Here is a 23980-nt window from a genome sequence, read left to right as displayed (position 1 = left end):
AAAGATAAAATTATACTAGTCTATTTACCACGGTAAAAAAAAAAATCTTCTGCTAGAATTTGTACTAAAAAGGATCAAAATAGCAACCTTTCCCCCTAGTGAACGTTTAGTTCACCAGTTACCAGCATTGCAGGTAATCGTTGTTTACTTGTGTCAGGTGGCAGTCTTCATACAGTATCTGAGCTGGTAGTTCTTGTGGAGAAAATGGTGTTTCTGTATAGTTTTAATTCTTCCCTTTTAGTCCTCTAGCTTCAGAATTATGAACACTTTCTGTCATCTCATAATTATATATTTCATATAGTTTGCTTAGGAATGTTCTGTAAATGCTTCAACCATTATTATATCAATATCATTAATATTATTTGGTACTGAATACTTTTCATTCTGTCCTGATGTATTTTGGAATAAAGTATGTGAGAGAGGACAAGGGAAAATTGTAAGGAAAGGAATTTTACTGAACTCTGAAATTTTAAAAATGTGTTCTATTTCTTATGCACCAGTGCAAGAGTTTGAGTTCACATTTACTTTAGTGTTTTTAAATTTCACTTATTAAAATGGCTTAATGGAATTTTTTAAATACTTGTTTTATGTATCCTTAGTTGGGGTGTGCATTCTAAGCTCAAAAATTTTAAAATTTTAATTTGAAGGAGATTAAGTAAATAATTCAGAAATGCATTCTGTTTACCTGTTAATAATTAAGGAGGTTAGACTGTGTGCTTTTTATAGTCATTGAGTTTTAATTTATTTATTTGTTGATGTGTTGGTTTTTAAGAATTTATTTAAGGCATTCTGCTATTGGGAAATAAAAATAAACAGAGTGAATCTTCACATAATAAAGGGAAAAGCTTGAGTTACTTTTAAAGAGACAAGGAAGGAAAAGTAAATTAATTGGGTTTTAGGGTTAAAAGCGGTTTTTAGTACATAATCTTTCTGAACTTTTCCCCTCTCTTTGGAAGTGAACTGCAATACCTAACAGCAAGTATAATTGAGTCAAGTGAATGGTCTTTTGTTGTTGCCCTAGAGCTCCAGCTCAGTGGAATTTTGTTTGATTTTGGATGGCTTTAGTATGGGCTTTAACCAAGCCACTTTTATGAAGGATTCTTGGAGAAGTCCACCACAGAACTTCTCAGATTTCTCTGGTGTTTTAATAGCTCCAGTAATACCCAAAGCCACCATTAATAACTCCACCTTAGAAAGCACTTTATGGTTAGACTAAAACTAATTATCTTTCTCCAATATTGTAAGGAATGCATTTCACCTCTTGACCACGTAATTGTACAGGTTGTTTCTGATTTTCTTTGAGGATCATAAGTTAGTTTTACTTTGATATTTTTGATAAGATACAACTATATTTAAGTTACTTAAAGAAAAAGACTTATTTACTATTGATAGAGAATGGCCTTTAACAATTTTTATTAATTTTGTTCTACATTGCAAAAGACCCCTATGAAATGCTAATGTCAGTTGAAATGACCAGCTAGAATGGTACTACATACATGAAGGTAACTTTTGTATAGTATGCTCAGCACTGTGTATCAAAAACAAATAAATAAGGCTAATCCTCTGCCTGTGGCACCGGCACCTCAGGTTCTAGTCCCAGTCGGAGTGCTGGATTCTGTCCCCGTTGCTCCTCTTTCAGTCCAGCTCTCTGCTGTGGCCCGGGAGTGCAGTGGAGGATGGCCCAAGTGCTTGGGCCCTGCACCCCATGGGAGACCAGGAGGAAACACCTGGCTCCTGGCTTCGGATCGGCGCAGCGCGCCAGCTGCAACGTGCCAGCCATAGTGGCCACTTAGGGGGTGAACCAACGGCAAAGGAAGACCTTTCTCTCTGTCTCTCTCTCTCACTGTCTAACTCTGCCTGTCAAAAAAAATAAAAATAAAAAAAAATAAAAAATAAAAAAACTTTTCTTACACAGAAATGGACAGCATGAATATTTGCTTACTTTTTTTTTTAAAGATTTATTTATTTGAAAGACAGAGTAACAGAGAGGGAGACACACACACAAAGGGGTTGGGGGCAGGGGGAATCATACATCTGCTGGTTAACTCTCCAGATGACTGCAGCAGCCAGGGATGGGTTAGGCTGAAGCCAAAAGCCCAGAGCTCCATCCAAGTCTCTCACTTGGATGACAGTGGACCAACTACTTTGACCACCTTCCTTTGTCCTCTCATGTGCATTAACAGGAAGCTGGATCAAAAGCCAAGCAACTGAGACTGGAACCAGAGCTCCTATAGGAGATCCTGATGTCACAAGTGGCAGCTTAACTTGATGCACTATAACACCAACCTTAGAATTTGCTTATTTTTAACTTTTATTTATTTGAAATATATAGTAATCTTACTTCCAAAACTGATTTGGAGCAGCTTCCACTCTGCTGGTATTCAAGCATATTTTTTTGTCTCTCTAGTAGTGATATAATTGAAATTCATGTACATTGATCTGTTTTCTTTGAGTATGTATACTATATAATCTCAAATTTCTGAAGTTGCCTACATTCCAAGCTGAAATTTAAACAGAAGGATAAGTAAAATTTGGCTTCTAGGCAGCTAGTATAGATAGAAGATAGATGTTTGCTATTATTTTAACAAATCCTGTTTTGCTTTCTTTTTTATTTCTTTTGTGTTCTCTTCCACTCTCACTCCATCTGCCCTTTCTCCTTCCTTTCTTTTTTCCTTCCTTCCTTCCTTCTGCTGCTAAAAAAATTTTGTGTAGTTCGTGGAGAAAATCCTCTCAATTATAGGAACAGATTGATGTTTTCAACTAGCTTTCTTAACATTCAGGAGAGCTAATTCTATAATTTTTTTTCTTAAAACACAGACTAAATTACTTGCTTTAGTGATTTTTATGTTTATAAAAATAATTTGTTTATATCAAATTCAGAATCTTCTGCACAACAAGGGAAACAATAAATAAAATGAAGAGACATCTGACAGAACAGGAGAAAGTGTCTGCATGCTACTTATCTGACAAAAGATTAATATATAGGATATATCAGGAAATATAAACAGCAACTGCAACAAAAACAATCAGTCCAGTTAAGAAAAGGGCAAAAGACCTGAATAAATAGTTCTCACAAGAAGAAACACAAATGGGCAGCAAATATATGCAATAAACTGCTCAATATCACTAGCTAGTATGGAAAAGCAAATAAAAAACACATTGAGATATATCATCTCACCACTATTACCAAACAAGCAAACAAAAACACCAAAAAGTAATAAATTCTAGAGAGTGTGTGGATTGCACACTGTTGGTGGGAATGTAAATTAGTACTGTCAGTATGGAAAACAATATGGAGATTTCTTAAGAAACTAGATATATACAACTGCCATATGATCCATCAATCCCACTATAGGGTGTATATCCAAAAGACATGAAATCATAGTTATCAAAGAGATACCTACTCCACCATGTTTATTACTGCACTCTTTACAGTAGCTAAGATATGAATTAACTGAAGTGTTTATCATTACAAGAATGGATAAAGAAAATATGATGTGTATTCAAAATCTAACACTACTCATCCATAAAAAAAAGAAGGAAAACCTATCATTCTAAGCAAAATGGGTAGAACTAGAAGACATCATCATGTTAAGTCAAATAAGCCAGACATGGAAAAACAAATACTACTTGTTATTCATCCTATGTGGAAATTGAAATTAAAAAAAAAGAAACAAATGAATTTCAACACAGAACAGTAATTACTTGAGGTTGGGAGGGCTTAGGATGGATATAGGGTGTTTGGATAATGGGTCCCAAATAAGGAAGAAAGGAATAAGTTCTTAGTGTTACACAGCATAGTGGGGAAACTATGGTTGACAATAACTTAGTAGATATTGTATGAACAAGTAGATGAAAGAAGCTCTAAGTTCCAATCACAAAATAATGTCAAAGAAAGGAAAATGTTGATCACTCTCTTTTGATCAATATTCATTAACATCTGTCATACTGTAGCCCATAAATATTTCAATATTTGTTTAAAAATTTAAAAAATTAAGTGAATCATAGTTCTGATAAGTAGGTAAAAGTTTAAAATAGTAGAGGGCCTGGTTTTCTGATATTAGATTTTAAATCAGTGACACTTTTTAAAAAATTATTAATTTGAAAGGCATAGTTACAGAGAGGCAGAGGCAGAGAGAAAAAGAGGTCTTCCGTCGACTGGTTCACTCCCCAAATGGATGCAACAGCCAGAGCTGAGCCTAAACAAAGCCAGGAGCTGGAGCTTCTCCCTGGTCTCCCACACTGGTGCAGGGGCCCAAGCACTTGGGCCATCTTCTACTGCTTTCCCAGACCATAGCAGAGAGCTGGATCAGAGGTGAAACAGCTGGGACTTGAACTGGAGTCCATAAGGGATACTGGCACTACAGGCAGAGGCTTGGCCCACTACGCCATAGTGCTGGCCCCACTCAGTGACACTTTTTATTAAAATTATGTAGCAGCTGAGGACTACAAAGCACAGGGTCTACAAATTGTGCTTAGGACCAGAGCAATGAAATTTTGATCTCAAAGCATGCTGCCTCTCTAAAGATTAAACATAAAGTAATCTTCAAGAATTTGCTGTCAGGTTTCTCACACTCTAATTTGAATTTTTATCAATTCAAATATTCTGTACCAGGGTAGGCATTGTGGTGCAAGTTTCAGCCCCCATTAGGACACTGAATATCCCAGATCAGAGTACCAGGTACAAGTCCTAGCTGCTCCACTTAAGATGCAACATCCTGCATCTTAGGAGGCAACAGTTGATGGTCCAAGTACTTGAATTCCTTTAACCCACAAGCAAATCCAAGAGGAAGTTCTGGACTTAGGGCTTTGGCCTGGCCCAGTTCTGGCTATTGCAGGCATTTGGAGAGTGAAGCAATATATGGAAGATTTCTCTCTGTCTCTTTATCCTTCTCTTTCAAGTAGATGAAACTGAACTTTTAAAATATTTATTTTCTGTACATGAAGAAGCAAAACAGAAGTGTTTACTGTAGCAAATTTAGAAATACTAAGAAGGAAAAAACTTCCATAGTCTTAATCTGAGATAAATGCAACTAAGAATTTGGTATAGGTCCTTAATAGTAACATATATTTTTTAATTCACACATACATATCCCATTGCATACAATTCCATATTTATATATGCATACAGTCAAATATTATGCATAGTGTGTATATATATTATGTACTCAAATTATTTTTTAAAGATTTACTTATGTATTTCAAAGGCAGAGCTACAGAAATGCAAAGGCAGAGAGAGAGAGAGGATTTCCATTCACTGGTTCGCTCTCCAAATGGCTGCAACAGCCAGAGCTGCACTGATTTGAAACAAGGAGCCAGGAATTTCTTCCAGGTCTCCCACACATATGCAGGAGGGGCCCAAGGACTTTGGCCATCTTCTGCTTTCTCAGGCCATAGCAGAGAGCTGGATTGGAAGTGCAGCAGCCGGGATTGGAACTGGCACCACTGCAGGTGGTGGCCTTACCAGCTACACCACAACACCAGCCCCCATATATGCATTTTCTATGTACTTTTTCAAGGCCCCTTGAATCTTTAAAAAAAGGTAAGAGGCCATCAGCAAAAAAGATGAATATTTTTTTAAACTTTTATTTAATGAATATAAATTTCCAAAGTACAGAATATGGATTACAATGGCTTCCCCCCCATAACGTCCCTCCCACCCGCAACCCTCCCCTTTCCCACTCCCTCTCCTCTTCCATTCACATCAAGATACATTTTCCATTCTCTTTATATACAGAAGATCAGTTTAGCGTACATTAAGTAAAGATTTCAACAGTTTGCTCCCACACAGAAACATAAAGTGAAAAATACTGTTTGAGTACTAGTTATAGCATTAAATCTCAATGTACAGCACACTAAGGACAGAGATCCTACATGAGGAGTAAGTGCACAGTGACTCCTGTTGTTGACTTAACAAACTGACACTCTTGTTTATGGCATCAGTAATCACCCTAGGCTCTTGTCATGAGCTGCCTAGGCTATGGAAGCCCCCTGAGTTCACTGACTCTGATCATTTTTAGACAAGGCCATGGTCAAAGTGGAAGTTCTTTCCTCCCTTCAGAGAAAGGTACCTCCTTCTTTGATGACCCGTTCTTTCCACTGGGATCTCACTTGCGGAGATCTTTCATTTAGTTGTTTTTTTTTGTTTTGTTTTGTTGTTGTTGTGGTTTTTTTTTTTTTTTTTTTTTTTTTTTTTTTTTTCCCCCAGAGTGTCTTGGCTTTCCATGCCTGAAATGCTCTCATGGGCTTTTCAGCTGGATCCACATGCCTTAAGGGCTGATTCTGAGGCCAGAGTGCTGTTTAGGACATCTGCCATTCTATGGGTCTGCTGTGTATCTCACTTCCCATGTTGGATCGTTCTCTCCCTTTTTTATTCTATCAGCTAGTATTTGCAGACACTATTCTTGTTTATGTGATCCCTTTGGTTCTTAGTCCTATCATTATGATCAATTGTGAACAGAAATTGATCACTGGGACTAGTGAGATGGCATTGGTACATGCCACCTTGATGGGATTGAATTGGAATCCCCTGGTATGTTTCTAACTCTACCGTTTGAGGTAAGTCAGCTTGAGCATGTCCCGAATTGCACATCTCTTCCCTCTCTTATTCCCACTCTTATATTTAACAGTGATCACTGTTCAGTTAAGTTTCAACACTTAAGAAGAATTGTGTATTGATTACAGTATTCAACCAAAAGTATTAAATAGAACAAACAAAAAAATACTAAGAGGGATAACATATCAAGTTGCTCATCAACAGGGTGAGGGCTGATCAAGTCACCGTTTAAATTTTAACTGAAAAGTGATCCCTGTTAGGAATTTGGAAAACATTATGCTGAGTGAAATAAGCCAATCCCAAAGGCACAAATACCACTTGTTCTCCTTGATAGGTGACAACTAACTGAGCACCAAAAAGGAAACCTGTTAAAGTGAAATGAACACTATGAGAAACGGTGACTTGATCAGCCCTCACCCTGACTGTTGAAGATGAATATTTTTAATGTGTTGATGCTCAAAAGCTTAAAATTCTTTTTAAATAAATCAAATATTATATTTTAAATGAGTAAAATATATGAAGAAACTACACAAAAATAATTGTGAGTTATATTTTAAAGAAAAAATACATGTATAAATATTTTAATATTAAGTATATATGAAATTATCTAAAATTCAGGAAAATATAATAATCTGAAGTAATAAGCTAAAATACTATGAAATAATATTAATTTGCAAAGTCCTTGAAGTGCCAGCTCCTGGCTTCTCATAGGCCCAGCTTGGGCCATTGTGGCCATATGGGGAGTGAATCAGAGAATGGAGGACCTGTCTCTCTCTCTCTGCCTCTGCCTCTCTGTAACTCTGCCTTTCAAATAATAAACAAATAAGTCTTAAAAAAAAAGTGAACAAGATACTTGCTTCTCCCCAGAAGCTGCCTTAAAAAAAGGAAAGAGATCTTATTTTGACAAGGTCATATTCAAAGTAGAAGTTCTCTCCTCCCTTCAGAGAAAGGTACCTCTTTCTTTGATGGCCTGTTCTTTCCGCTGGGATCTCACTCACAAATATCTTTCATTTAGGTCATTTTCTTTTTGCCACAGTGTCTTGACTATCCATGCCTGCGAAACTCATAGGTTTTTTAGCCAGATCCAAATGCCTTAAGGGCTGATTCTGAGGCCAGAATGCTGTTTAGGGCATTCTATGAATTGGTGAACTCAAGGGGCCTCCATAGCCTTGGCAGCTCATGACAAGAGCCTCGGATGATTACTGACGTCATAAATAAGAGTGTCAGTTGTTAAATCAACAACGGGAGTCACTGTGCACCTGCTCCCCATGTAGGACCTCTGTCTTTAATGTGTTGTACTATGCCAATTAACGGTTAAAACTACTACTCAAGGCCGGCGCCGCGGCTCACTAGGCTAATCCTCCACCTAGCAGCACCGGCACACCGGGTTCTAGTCCCGGTTGGGGCGCCGGATTCTGTCCCGGTTGCCCCTCTTCCAGGCCAGCTCTCTGCTGTGGCCAGGGAGTGCAGTGGAGGATGGCCCAGGTGCTTGGGCCCTGCACCCCATGGGAGACCAGGAAAAGCACCTGGCTCCTGGCTCCTGCCATCGGATCAGCGCGGTGCGCCGGTCGCAGCACGCTGGCCGCGGCGGCCATTGGAGGATGAACCAACGGCAAAGGAAGACCTTTCTCTCTGTCTCTCTCTCTCACTGTCCACTCTGCCTGTCAAAAAAAAAAAAAAAAAAAAAAAAACTACTACTCAAACAATACTCTATACTTTGTGTATACTAAGTTCATCTTCTTTTATATAAAGATAATTGAAAATGAATCTTGATGAAGAATGGGATGGGAGAGGGAGTGGGAGATGGGATGGTTTGGGTGGGAGGGAAGTTATTGGGGGAAAAGCCACTATAGTTCAAAAGTTGTACTTTGGAAATTTATATTTATTAAATAAAATTTGAAAAAAAAATAAATGCATGTATAAAATATGCATGGATTTAAAAATTATTTTGCACCAAATTAAAGTATCAATCATATTTTTGACCTATGCATTTTTTAAAATCTTAAGTAATAAAATTCATAAGTCTTTGTTATGCTTCATCAACTATGTAAGTGCCAAAACAGTCATCTCACCTTGAAATTTAGAAAATTATATATACATAAAAGGATTCTTCAAAAAGCACATTATGAAGAAACATTGACGATTTTCAAAAGTTTTATACTAAAATAAACTAATCTTTAATTCAGTTTCTCAATGAACTTTGGGAAGTATCCTCTTATATTTTCTTAGAGTGATTTCACTGTTTTACTTGTTATATTCAGATATATCACTCATAATTATATTTTGGTGCCTGGTAAGAGGTAGGGGACAGAATTTATTTTTTGCCCTATGATCAGTCAGTTGTCTCCACATTTTGGAAATACTATTGTACTTACTCTGGCCTGTTCTATTGATCTGTTTATTCCAAAGCCAGTATCATACAGGCATTTATATTTCAATTTTGGTCAAAACCCACCATTTTCTCTATCTTTCCTTTGGGGCTGAGACCTAACCCTTAATAATTTTTTGGTTGAAATTTAATTTTAAGTTTTGTTGATCTCTTGGTTGTTTTGAACTTTTACTCATTGGAGCTATTAAAGACAATTTTAGTACGATTCAGTTAAACCAAGATATTTTGAATGTTTGCTATAAACCGATCCCTGTGCTTGTAGTAAGAATACATAAAAGAATTAGATACCTGTGTAGCAGAATCCTTGTGCTAGGAAAACAGGGCTACCTAATGGAGGCAGACACTACTTGAAAAGAAATGCTCTAATAAATAAGAGTGCCAATTGTTAAATCAATAACGGGAGTCACTGGGTTCATGCTCCCGACGCAGGATCTCTGTCCTTAAAAACAACACTACTAGTCGAACAATACCCTATATCTGGTTCGGTTGTGTGAGTGCAACCTGTTGAAATCCCTGCTTAGTATATACTAAGTTGATCTTCAGTATATGAAGGTAATTGAAAATGAAACATGATGAAGGGCGGGATGGGAGAGGGAGTGGGTGAGGGGAGGACCACGGGAGGGAGGGAGGTTGTGGGGGGAAGCCACAACAATACAAAAGTTGCATTTTATATTCTACTTAAAACTATTGGTTGAACTCTGTAATTAATACACAATTACTCTTAGGTGTTTAATTAATGCTATACCTAGTACTCAAATAGTATTTTACACTTTGTGTTTCTGTGTGGGAACAAAATGTGAAAATCTTTACTTAATATACGCTAAATTGATCTTCTGTATATAAAGATAATTGAAAATTAATCTTTTTTTTTTAAACTTTTATTTAATGCATATAAATTTCCAAAGTACGACTTATGGATTACAATGGCTTCCCCCCATACCGTCCCTCCCACCCACAACCCTCCCCTTTCACACTCCCTCTCCCCTTCCATTCACATCAAGATTCATTTTCGATTATCTTAATATACAGAAGATAAGCTTAGTATACATTAAGTAGGGATTTCAACAGTTTGCTCCCACACAGAAACATAAAGTGAAAAATAATACATGATTTTTTAAATGATGATGAAATCAGAGCAGACCTATTGTCATGTTTAATCCCAGTGAGAGTCAAGTTGGGAATTGATAATTTTTTTTTTTTTTTTTACAGAGGATCAGTTTAGTATGCATTAAGTAAGGATTTCAACAGTTTGCACCCCCATAGAAACACAAAGTGAAATATATTGTTTGAGTACTCGTTATAGCATTAAATCTCAATGTACAGCACATTAAGGATAGAGATCCTACATGAGGAGTAAGTGCACAGTGACTCCTGTTGTTGACTTTACCAATTGACACTCCTGTCTATGGCATCAGTAGTCTCCCTATGCTCCGGTCATGAGTTTCCAAGGCTATGGAAGCCCTCTGAGTTCTCCGACTCTTATCTTGTTTAGACAAGGTCATAGTCAAAGTGGAGGTTCTCTCCTCCCTTCAGAGAAAGGTACCTCCTTCTTTGAAGACCTGTTCTTTCCACTGGGATCTCACTCGCAGAGATCTTTTGCCAGAGTGTCTTGGCTTTCCATGCCTGAAATACTCTCATGGGCTTTTCAGCCAGATCCGAATGCCTTTAGGGCTGATTCTGAGGCCAGAGTGCTAGTTAGGACATCTGCCATTCTATGAGTCTGCTGAGTATCTCACTTCCCATGTTGGATCACTCTCCCCTTTATTTACTCCATCAGTTAGCGTTAGCAGGTACTAGACTTGTCTATGTGCTCCCTTTGACTCCCAGTCCCTTCACCATGACCAACTGTGAACTGAAACTGATCACCTGGAACAGTGAGATGGCATTGGTACATGCCACCTCGATGGGATTGAATTGGAATCCCCTGGTAGGCTTCCAACTCCACCACTTGGGGCAAGTCAGCCTGAGCATGTCCCAAATTATACATCTCTTCCCTCTCCCATTCCCACCACCATGTTCAACAGGGATCACATTTCAGTTAATTTTCAACACTTAAGATCTTGATGTGAAGGGGAAGGGGAGAGGGAGTGGGAGAGGGGAGTGTTGTGGGTGGGAGGGAAGTTACAGGGGAGAGGAAGCTATTGTAATCCATAAGCTGTACTTCGGAAATTTATGCTCATTAAATAAAAGAAAGAAAGAAAGAAAGAAATGCTCAATGTAGCGTCCTAATATTGAGTGTTTTATTTGTTATGAGTCTTTCCTATTATTTTATAATCTGTGCTTTAAAACTATAGCTGTTTATGTTTTCCTTGCTTTTTAATGTAAGAAAGATTGATTATTTTGTGGCATTGATTTATCAGATTTAGACTGATTCAGGCCCTTGGGAAGAATGGTGGCTTCTTCATATCTATGTAGTCTGTTTACTTCTTCTACTTAACCAACTGATAATTATGTCAGTTGTTTTTCAGTTCTGTAAATGTTCATTAAGATTTTGCAAGGCACAATTCAAGGAACTTTAGGGAAGATAAAAATGACTACTTCTGACAAATGTTTAATCTAGTGGGGAAATCCACAATTTATAAAATAATAATATAATAAAATAAGATTTATTGAGTGCAGTTGTTGTGTGCTTGCATTATACTAAGCAAAGTAATATGCCTTACCTCATTTAATCCTTTTTAACCCAGATAGTCCCTGAGGTTTTTTTTTGTTTTTAAATTTTTACTCACTTCCCACTTCATCCAGGTTTCATCTACTTGTCACCTCCTCTGAGAAACTTCCCTGTCCAAACCTATCTAAAATATTAGTTCATGTAACTCTCAATGCCTTTGCCTAGTTTTGCTTACCTATGACTCATGGCACAAAGTATATGATATTGTAAGTCTAATAATTTATTTACTTGTTTGTTTCCCCTGCCAGAATCAATATTGGCTGAAAAAAAATAAGTAATGAACTGTAGGAGTTTGAGTCACAAAAAGGCAAAGTTGAATTTAATATAATATGTAATATTTTATTTTCAACTTTAAAAACATGTTTTATTTTCACCAAAACTGTCTTTAAAGTTACCTAGGGGCCACTGCTGTGGCTTAGCAGGATGCAGTGCCGGCATCCCATCTGGGCAACAGTTTGAGTCTTAGCTGCTCCACTTCAGATCCAGCTCCCTGCTAATGCTCCTTGGAAAGTGATGGAAGATGGCCCAAGTGCTTGGGCCCCTGCACTGCTGTGAAAGACCGAAAGGAAACTCCTGGTTCCTGGCTTCAGCCTCATCTAACCCCGCTCTTTGTCATTGGTGCAGGGGCCCAAGCCCTTGGTGCCATCTTCCACTGCTTTTCCAGGCGCATTAGCGGGGAGCTGGTTCTGAATTGGAGCATCTGGGACTTGAATCAGCGCCCCTATGAGATGCTGGCACTGCACACAGTGGCTTAACCCACTGTGCCAGGCTCCAAATAAGTAAATATTTAAAAAATAAAATTACCTCACTTTAGATAGAAAATGTTTAGTATTCCTGGGCTTTGTCTTGTCACCCTGAAGAATATACACACACACTTTTATGTCATATATATGTGTCTGTATATATATATATACACTTTTATTTCAGAATACTTTTAAACTTGCAAAACAAAAATTGTGAAGTAGTACAAAGAGTAGCCATATACCCCACAGCCTGCTTCCCCTGTTAGTATGATATATTTGTAACATATAACTTCTTAAAGCCTCAATTTCTTTATCTGTAAGTGGTGCCAACTCACTTTCTGTTTTATATGTTGGTCAGGTCATTTTTTCATTCTATAAATAATCATTGATTTCTTTGGGTTGCAGGCACCATTCATGGAAATAGATTACATGGTTTAAAAAACAAAAATAAAACAACAAAAAAAGTACTTGCCTGTCTGCTTTTTTCCATCTTAATGGTGGAAGATAGAGAATAAATAAATCCAAAGTTTATAAAATAGCATATAATGGTGTTAGTTTTCTCAGAAATGTCCGTTCCCATCTTATCTCTGTAATCCTCACATGTTTTCCTTTCCATTCCTACTCATCCTCTGTTTATCCATCATTAGTGCCCTGGTTATTACAGGACTGTCATCTTCCTATTCTGGATCCCATTTTCTATCAGTAGCCTAAATTCCCATTTGTTTTGTTTTATTGATATGGTTTGCTGTTTTGTTTCTTTGTTTTCCCTCTGTGAAAACATTGTACGTGCATATTAAATATCCAGTCAATTAAAATCCTCAGACTTAAAAATAATGTGAGTCTTTTTGCTGTAGATGCACTGGCTTATAGGATCAGCTTATGTTTATGTATTGCCCTTCCATTAGTAAAACTGCTTTGGAGACTTGAACAGCTAAATCTCTGTGGATATTATTAGTAAATATGACATCAAGGTTATCATTGAGATTTCATAGCAAATTTAGAGAGATCACTTTCTGAGGTCATATAACATCAAACTCAATTTTTTAATGAGAATTATTTCAAATCTTTTTATTATCACCATCACCAAATTGTCTTTAACGGCAACTCAACATCCTGTCTACTGTACAGGAGGTCCTAGTCTCAGCTTTGTTTCTATCATGGCAAATATATTTGGATGCTAAAAACTTAAAAGTGACTCATGCATTTGTTTGGTATCCCTGCCTCTAAATCTAGGTATGCCCCTACTAATGGTTTCTATACACAAGTTCAAACTATACTAAATGTTACTCTCTGTTTCCTTTTTTCTTTCCACTCATTTTGTTTCCTTTGAGTTGTCTAAGACTATACAAGTATGTCCACTCTTTTCTACTATTTTGAGGATAGAGCCTATGTCTTAATATACTTCCTAACTCAATAGTGCTTACCAATGCTATACATCTTAGATCTTAGATCTTTGCAAGGTCTCTGTTAATTAAGAATAAATAATAAAAGGGTTGAAGACTATTTGATATTAATTTTTAAACATGAAAATATGAATGTAAATACCTTTATTAGTATAAATTGGGAAAGTTTCTAATAATATAATAAATACTCTGTTACCCATCCTGATTATAATTGTACACACAGTGGATTAGATTGAACATTTGTGCCATATTTTAATGCCTATTTGCATTGCACATACATACCTGAGTGTTTTAGCTTTTGTTTTTCTTTTTTAAACTACAGATTTAATTGACATATACAATTCAGCTACCTAGCTCTCCTGGACAGTCTTAAAGATAACATAAAGAAGCAAATGTTTCCTTGGCAGATTGGTTATTTTAAGTATTTCTCTTTTACAGCTATACAAAAAAGAAGTGTTAAGAATTATACTGTGAGACTCTGAAGGCTGAAGGTAATGTCCAATGATGTTTACTTGAATTAATTTTATCTTCTTGAAGTGTCTTATGATATTTAAGATCTTCAGTTTACTAACTCAGGTCATTCATTTTTTGCCCTTTAACACATTGAATACCTTTTTCTATATCTGTGAAATAATAATCTGAAAGTATAAGTCAAAAAAGAAGATGCCTTATGTCATCTCAGAATATTTCAGCCTAATTTAGTATTTCTATACACCTTCACCCTTCTCTATGAGAATGTATTTTGTTCCTCCTTTTAAAATTACTTTGAAACTCTTCTTATTTTTATGTTACCCTTTCCTTAAGGATACAGATTGGTTCAAAGCTGAAAACTCACTACCTGTGTCTTCTCAGGGGGAGGTTTACAATGAACTGTAAGAGATAACAATGCATTTGTTGGGGACAACAAAACTGTTCTGATGAGATTTAATGGCTGCTGATAGTCAGAAGTCCAGCACATTAGGCAAGAAGTTTACAATAGAATTGTGTTGCTGCATTGTGTACAAAGAGCTCATAGGGATTGAAGGAGGTTTCTTAGACAAGAAGGGGCTGTAATTTGCTTCTTACATGCATGGTTAGATCTTCCAGCGAGAATAACATGGTGGGGTAATTTATTATAGAAGAGTAAATCACAGATTACATTGGAGGGGGATGGGGTGGTACGATCCAGCCATCAGTTTTGTGAATACGTACACTTAAGCATGTATGATAGCTTGTTTTTAATTTCTTTACACCAGTGCACACCTCAAACATTCCGTTTAGCAGTGGGATATGCAAATTGTTCCAAATGCAGCAGCAGTACTTTCACCTGAATGTCAAAACTGTCAGAGATCTTTAAATCAAAATCTTTATAACTTTTTTTTTAAACCAGTCAGTCCCAAGATTGAGGCACCAAACTCATTGAAAAAACTTGATTCCCATACTTCCAAAAAGCTCCTGTATGTCAACAGGGTAATGTCAAAGTTCTAATTCACCTGCTTTCTAATTTTAACCTTTTAAGGATTTTATTTTATTTGGCTTAATTACGGTATTTTCTACAAATTAATGATAAATGCCTTGATTAATAAAACCAAATGTCAGAGAAAATGACAACTTGATGAAAAATTAATACGCGACAATATTTTAAGGTACAGAGGTACTAAAGATGTACACTTAAACCTCATATTTCACCAGCTGTTTCTGAAGGTAGATAAGCAGAATTCCTTTCACACCTAAGTTTCCACAGCCGTACGTATAGATGCATGTTAATATAATTTTCAGCAGTTTTCTGCCATTGCATTTGATAGCTGCTATTATATTTTAAAATACATACACAATTTTATCTCTAATATGCCCCGCAATATTATTTTTATCTTAACAAAATAAAGCTAAGGTATATTTTGGGGAGGTTATCGTGATGAAGTTACCAAACTAACAAATCAGTTAGCAATGTGTGTGTGTGTTTCAAGAAATCTCATGGTGTAAAATTTAGTATTGAATATCTGCCAGGTAGATTGTTAATTTGATTATGAACACTTCAACTTTTACATTTAAAAATTTTCACTAAAAACAATATATATGCAGAGAGAGCATAGACTTTCAAAGGAAGATACATTTTAATATGGGAATTTGCTTTGTAAACATACATTTTTTCCTGAGTTATCATTAAAAGACCTGAATTCAAATAAGATGAATAACTTGCTTTTTACTTATAAACTGTTGGTTAGGTCGAAAGACTTAAAAATGAGACATAGGACTTTTATTCTTTTTACTGGAGATCATGAAATCGAAAAATGAAAATATTGTTTCCATTTTCTCAAATATCAGGATTTTTGAATATGAATACTTAAGTATTTGATTAAAAGTTATAAGGAAATAGTACTTAGTAGTATTATAGTCTGTGCTGTTTCCTTATTTTCACATTTCACAGGTAAGACTGCTAAGCAAATTAGAGAAGGCACAATAACCTCTTCTGTGTTGTGCTTTTATTTCATTTGGTTGTTCAGTATAAAAAAAAAAAAACACATAAAATACTGTCAGTGAAATGGACTCACTTTGACCATCTGTTCATATAATGACATGGTGGTTATACCTATCAACTGAAATTTTTGCCAATAAATGTTAGAATCACATTGTTCTGTAATATTCTGGGAATTTTTAGATAAGTGTTTCAGGCATATTGCTCTGCATACTAAGATGAATAGAGGTAAGTATCAGTCAACATCTGAGAACACAATGTATGCCAGTCCCAAGGGAAAATATTCTTCAGCGTAGATTTCCAGTAATATTTAAAATTGGAGATGGATTGTGTTGAATCTGTCTTTAGCTGGCTCTAGGTTTTATTGTTTTTGTGTTTTGCCTGGTTCCAGGCATCCAGTCTGTACTGGCAAAGCTGCTTGATGAGAAGAGGCCACCAACATCGCTGCCCTGACTGCTTACATACCTGCCATGAATAATAGCCCTCTTAGCCGGTTAATCACTGCATTGTAACTGCCTCAGTTCCATCATAGCTGATCACTGCCCAGAGAAGTTTAAGTTCCATTGTAACATGAGCTTCTATTATGTCTCAGCACCTGCATTTATTTGTATGCAGAAGCATCCATTCTACTTCTTTCATATACCAGTAAATAAGACATGCCTGTGCCTTTGACAGTTTTTAAATTACATATTACAAAGTGTGTTTTTTCCTCCTGCTTATTCTTCATCCTTTTATCAGTTTACTTATGCATATAAACCAATTAACTTTTTTTCATGAGGTAACAAGATTTTATTAAGGAATTACTAATTACTCCACAATCTACATGTTATAAGTTTTTAGTTGATATTCTAGTGTTTAGTGGAGATTCTCATCTGCTTGGGGTAAGTATTGTAGGAGAACCTCACCTTTTCTTCTAAATTCATATGGAGAAAGTTGAAATGGAAACCCAAAATGATCTCTAAGAGGCTTTTGCTTGGTATTAGATTATTTGGTCCTACAAATGAGGACAGTGGTTTCAGCTTTGCACAGAACCTTTAGTTTCAGAGAGTTCAGTTATTATATTTTAAATTTGATGCTTGAATTAATACACATAACAATCTGCCAATACTCTTTAAAAAATCTAAATCCTAAGGAGAATTAGTGTTAGATGATCTCACATCCAACAGAGGAAAAAAACCCTGAAAATACGTATGTTTTATAATGGACTTAAAATATATAAATTCCAAGTTTCAATATGTATAATTAGACCATATCATCTTTCTAAATGAGTTTTTAGCACCTTAGGAAACTACATTCGCTTTTTTAAGACTATATTTTATTCTATAATCTCAAGTAATTGAGACCTTTCTGGCTTGAAAAGATTATTGCAGCTTCTAACTTTATCTAATGCATAATTTGAGTAACAGTAAAATAATCTGTTTTTGAAAATAGGAATTATATACCTTATTTGTTTCCTTTGGGAACCCGTGTTTATTAACTGAATGAAACATGCTCATGAAACATGATAGAGCAATCAAACGATCAAGAAAAAGCATGAACATTGTCTAAAAATATGTAGGGGATTTGTGATTCTTAGACAAATGTTGCATTTATTCTTCCTTGCTGTCTACTGTTCCCCCAAATACCCAGATCTCTGTTTTACATTCATTAGTGATTGTAAGATGTTTTTTATTCCTCTAATGATGTTGAAAGTAAATTAACATGCTTTCTTTTTGAGAATTTGATTATTTCTTATAGTTCTGCTCAATGTATCTTTGAAATACTCCCTCACCCTATCCACAACTAATTAGTGACTTTCAGAATCAGAAAAAAATCTTAGTTGTGTAGTAGCTTTATATTTACCAGTGATCAAGGAAGTGTTACTAATACACTTGTCAGTATTAAAAAGAATTAAGTAAATAAAGGTCCAGATGGTCGAGCCCAGGACCTATCAAGAGCCCAGTATGTGTGGGCTGGCCCAACAGAATGACAGAAGCATTTACTAGGCTAACTAGAATCAGAATTAAGCTCTCAGTCTTATGGAAAAGAATTTTTTTAAAATGTATTTCATACTTGATTGTCATTTAAGTGTGCAGATCTCATTTGTTGTACTAGTAAGGACTGAGAAGGTGTATTTCCTATGCATCAAGAGTCAAGAGGTTTCACAGGTACCATGAAAATCTCTGTAACTGATATAGTGGCATCAAAGTAAAGCAATTGCCATGTAAGCTTTTTTGCTGGTTCAGAGAGGATTCCTGCTTTTTTCTCTTAAACAGATCTATATTTTTACTGTTACAACATAGTTGGCAAACTTCTTGTAATTGAATATTTGTCTCATCCAAAAGACTGCTTGACTTACAATAATAAGGTATCTGATTATGTAATATTTGCTACCAGGTGAAGCTAGTCAAAGAACTAGTTAGTACTTATTTACTGTTTTGTGATAATGAGCATATAATAACTGTTGTTGTAATAAGATTAATCTAAATTGGAGAAATTCTAGAACAAATTCTCTTTTGTATAACTCTCTTCATGAGTATACATGTGTAAGTATTTTGTTTGCCATTCTACTTTCTGTTGTTTTCACTTTTCATGCATTTTAATTTATTTTATCTTGTAACAACGCACTTCTGTAAACATTTTTTAAGTCTTCTTGGTATCTGGTATAGATAGAATGGATCCATGAATAGGTGGTTAGGTAAATATATTAGCTTGTAGTTTTTAAAAAAATTTTTCTCTCCACAGTAACACAAATAATGCTAAAGGAGATGGGCTAATTGTAGCCACCCACACCTTCCTTCCCTGCATCGCTTCTTTCCATTCTCCAGCAAATAGGTATTGAATGTAACCTTGTGCCAGGAACTTTGAAACCTTGGATGTAACTGTTAAAAACAGGAGACATAGTTCTTACTCTTATGGAGCTTGTAGACTAATAGATGCATCTTTTTTTTTTTTAAAAGACATTTATTTATTTGAAAGTCAGAGTTACACAGAGAGAGAAGGAGAGGTGGAAGGAGAAAGGTCTTCCATCCGCTGATTCACTCCCCAATTGGATGCAGTGGCCGGAGCTGCGCCGATCTGAAGCCAGGAGCTAGGGGAATTTTCCATGTCTCCCAAGCAGGTGCAGGGGCCCAAGCACTTGGGCCATTTGCTACTGCTTTCCCAGGCCACAGCAGAGAGCTGGACTGGAAGTGGAGCTGCTGGGACTAGAACTGGCGCCCATTTGCATGTCGGTGCCACAGGCAGAGGATTAACCTACTGTGCCACAGCACCAGCCCCATAAATGTATCTTAAACATGTAAATAAATATCCCAACATAGAGTTGCTGACCTTCTTAATTCTTGCTTGAGTAAGAGAATTTGTTCTAAGTAGAGGAATTATCTTCGAAGGCAGCTTTCTTAATAGTGGATTACTCTATATTTAAGAACTGTGGAGAGGCCAAATTATCTCAGTTTATGTTGTAAGGGGAAGGCAGCTTTGGAATGAAGACATATGAAGTAATATTTGCTTCCAAGGTGAGTCATAAAGAAAACAGCTTTGTGGGACCAGTGACGTGATGCAGTGGGTTAATCCTCTGCCTGTGGCACCAACATCCCATATGGGTGCCGGTTCTAGTCCCAGCTTTTCCTCTTCCAATCCAGCTCTCTTTGTGGCCTGGGGAAGCAGTAGAAGATGGCCCAAGTTGGCTGGCGCCGCGGCTCAATAGTCTAATCCTCCACCTGCGGCGCTGGCACACTGGGTTCTAGTCCCGGTCAGGGCACTGGATTCTGTCCCAGTTGCTCCTCTTCCAGTCCAGCTCTCTGCTGTGGCCCGGGAGTACAGTGGAGGAGGGCCCAAGTGCTTGGGCCCTGCACCGGCATGGGAGACCAGGAGGAAGCACCTGGCTCCTGGCTTCGGATCAGCACAGTGTCTAGGCCGCAATGGCCAATGGGGGGGTGAACCAACGGCAAAGGAAGACCTTTCTCTCTGTCTCTCTCTCTCTCTCTCTCTCTCTCTCTCACTGTCCACTCTGCCTGTTAAAAAAAAAAAAAAAAAAAAAAAAAGTCCCAAGTCTTTGGGCCCCTGCACTCGCATGGGAGACCCAGAAGAAATTCTTGGATCCTGGCTTCGTATCAGCATAGCTCCAGCCATTGTGGCCATTTAGGGAGTGAATCAATGAAAGGAAGACCTTTCTCTCTGTCTCTGCCTCTCACTCTGTAACTCTACCTGTCAAATAAATAAATAAATAAAATCTTTAAAAAAAACAGCTTTGTAAACCTAGCCTACTTTGTATTATATAAATGACCCATAGATATTTTTGAATCTCAGATGAAATGTCATGGGGATTGCTAGTATTTTTATTTAAATTGCAGAAAATCATCTCTCCTAATTATTTTTTAGTAATAAAGTATGAGTTGTAGGAATGGTAAGTGAGAGCAGGTGATGGAAATGACTATTTAGTTCCTTTCATTGGGAATAGTTCTGTCTGCTGGTCAGATTGTTCGTTCTGCTGTCTTTTGGATGTGTGTTCTGTTTGGTCTTCCAGTCTGTATGCTCATTCAAAGGCATTCCAAGTCATTATGCTGGACTTCAGCCTTCGTCAGTAAAAAGCCTATTGCCTTCATCAGCTGTCCACTTGGACATACATTCCTTTTACTCAAAAATATTTTATGTGCATTCAGTGTATATTAGATGGATTTGTCAGATTACTCACAGATAATCAGTTTTATAAAGTAATAATTTGAGCTATGACCTCTTAAACTATGAATTATAAAGTATGACCATTTGGTCCTTGTTTTGACACAACTGCCATTAATTATACTTTTTAAAGGACATTTCATTTCTGTTAGGATTTATGTTGTGAAAACATTTAAGTATTTTCCCTTTAACTTTCAGAAGTAAGTGCTGAAATGTAAGTGCATATATATCTTTAACTCTTTATATTTATATTTAAAGTTAATATCTTTAAATTTAAGTGCATACATATCTTTAACATGTAAATATGATATGTACATTTAAACATAACAAATAGATGGCATACATATGCATGCTATTTTCAAATGCATTTATGCACATGAATATTACTGCATTAAGACTGATTATCTATAGAGATTTTTATATTCTTATCTGTGATTTAACACTAAGAGCATGTTTATTTTATGTAATTCTGGTATTGGTATGAGATCAACTTTTTAAACACGTTTACCAAAGTTAAAGAGGCTTTATGACCATTTGAACCGAGGTTTCCCCTCTTCTTTTTCTTGAGCATAGAGACAAAAGTAGGTACCAAAGAAAGTCCAATGTTTGAAAGTTCGGAAGACCATTTGAAGTAGCATGGTGTGGGAGAATGTAAACAACTCAAGTGGTTTTTGCAAATATACACAGCTAAAGGTCCTGCAAGGGAAAGAATATAGCAGAAAGGTCAGTTTAGGTAAGCTCAGAAAGACATCCAGATGTGTCAGCACTCTGCTGATATCATCAGTATTTGAGATGGAGGAATTTAGTGTGTATTTTATTGGATAAAAAGAAGATACACTTATAGCTGAAAATAACTCACAGTACATAGTTTTCTGTTGCTATTTAATAAAAAGCTAATAATATTTAGATGATTTCTGCACTTCTAAAACAGTTTTTCTCATTTTTTTGCAAAACTGTATTCTTTGTTGCTAAAGTCACAGAATTAAATCTAAAATATTTGGAAAGATAAATACTTTAAAACATCTGGATAATTTTCTTAAAGGTACATAACCACCCCCTTTTCAGTCATTTCCAAAGTGGTTAGCTTTTTTTGCTCAAAATTTTCTCTAGGAATGGTGTGTCATTTTCTAGCATGATATGTTTCATAACAAAACATTAATAATTTGGGTAACAATACTGAAAGTGATGAATTCTTAAGGAAAGGGACTCTTCTCAGGATGAAGAGTATAGCTCATATTATTTTCCTTTATGAAAAATATTTGCCTTATATATTTGAGTGTATTATAAAATACATTCCACTTCATAGGATTAATTTTAGTTTTAGATTTGGAATTACCTAGTTAACCCTAGAGCTTGAAGTGATTAATGTCTTTAAATCACTGACATAAATTTGGAGGTTCTTGATATTTATTTGTGATCTATTCCTTATTCAACATGTTTTATATTCTCCATACTGGAAATAGTATTGTATTCCTCATTCAACATGTATGTTTTATATTCTCCATACTGGAAATAGTATTGTATTCATAGTTAAAACTGTCTTTCAGTCTAGGATTAACTACTTAGTGTGAATTGGGGCCAGTTACTCTACTTCTCAGAGTCTAAGTATACTCACCAATACAGGAAAATGGAAATAGAGCTATCTCTTGATGTTATAGTTAGGATTGTGATGTCATTTTATTATTATTGCTATTATTTTATTTATTTGAGAGGCAGAAAGAGAAAGAGAGAGGAGAGATAAGAGAAAGTTTGCAACTACTGCTCTAGTCCCCAAAAGCCAATAATATCCAGGGCATAGCCAGGCAGTTAGGAACATTAAAGATCCTTTTTTTGTAGATATTAACATAAATTACTCATATATATGGTTACACCGCTGTGCTATAGTACACAAAAATGCATTTTTCCTTTCCAACCTGATTTTTGTATCCGATAACCAATTTTTTTTTGGTCTTCCCCTCCTGGTACCCTTCCCAGCCTCTGACAAACCCTATTCTACTCTTTTTTTTGTTTGTTTAAAAGATGTATTTACTTATTTGAAAAGCAGAGTGACTGGCACCAGGGCTCACTGGGCTAATCCTCCGCCTGCGGTGCCAGCACTCCGGGTTCTAGTCCCAGTCAGGGCGCCAGATTCTGTCCCGGTTGCTCCTCTTCCAGTTCAGCTCTCTGCTGTGGCCTGGGAGTGCAGTGGAGGATGGCCCAAGTGCTTGGGCCCTGCACTCACATGGGAAACCTGGGGGAAGCACCTGGCTCCTGGCTTCAGATAGGCCGTGGCGGCCATTTGGGGGATGAACCAATGGAAGGAAGACCTTTCTCTCTCTCTCTCTAAAGAAAAAGAAAAAAAAAAAAAGCAGAGTTACAGAGAGACAGAGAGGGAAAGAGAGAGAGAGAGAGAGAAAGAGAGAGAGATCGATCTTCCATCCCTTGGTTCATTCCCTAAATGCTATAATGACCAGGGCTGGGGCCAGGCTGAAGCCAAGAGGCAAAAGCTTCATCCAGATCTCCCAAATGGGTGCAGGGGCCCAAGTACTCAGACCATCTTCTGCAGCTTCTTAAGTTGCCTTAGCAGGGAGCTGGACTGGAAGTGGAACAGCCAGGACAAGAACTGGTGCCTATATAGGATACTGACATCACAGGTGGCAACTTTGTCTAATGTGCCACAGTGCCAGTCCCATTCTATTCTACTCTTTATTTCCATGAAATTAATTTGTTTGGTTTACAAATATTTGAACATGTGATACTTGTCTTTCAGTGCTAAATTAGAATAGTGATAATCATATACCCAGAAGTAGAATTGCTATGTCACATTTATAGTGGTTTTTTTTTTAGATCACACTATTTTCCATAATGGCTGTTCTAATATTTTTAAAAATTTTATTTATTTTATTTGAGAGGTAGAGTTACAGACAATGAGAGGGAGAGAAAGGTCTTCCATCCACTGGTTCACTCTCCACATGGTCGCAGTGGCTGGAGCTGTGCCAATCCGAAGCCAGGAACCATGCGCCTCCTCCTGGTCTTCCATGTGGGTGCAGGGGCCCAAGAACTTGGGCCATCTTCTACTGCTCTCCCAGGCAATAGCAGAGAGCTGGATTGGAAGTGGAGCAACCGGG

General features: G+C 36.7%; 1 protein-coding gene across 29 annotated transcripts in view; it reads left to right on the top strand.

The window, feature by feature from the left end:
• Window positions 1-23980, top strand: part of ZBTB20 (zinc finger and BTB domain containing 20) — an 877267-nt gene that overhangs the window by 178565 nt on the left and 674722 nt on the right. For all 29 annotated transcript variants that reach the window (XM_070072152.1, XM_070072132.1, XM_070072154.1 and 26 more), the window contains exon 2: window positions 14201-14253. The gene's annotated coding sequence lies outside the window, so the exon portion shown is untranslated. The remainder of the gene's footprint in view (window positions 1-14200; window positions 14254-23980) is intronic.

Source organism: Oryctolagus cuniculus, chromosome 4 (assembly GCF_964237555.1).
Source record: "Oryctolagus cuniculus chromosome 4, mOryCun1.1, whole genome shotgun sequence".
In the NCBI taxonomy this organism is placed as follows: Eukaryota; Metazoa; Chordata; class Mammalia; order Lagomorpha; family Leporidae; genus Oryctolagus; species Oryctolagus cuniculus.
The sequence above is the reverse complement of the archived record's forward strand: the minus strand, read 5'-3'. Positions and strand labels throughout refer to the sequence as shown.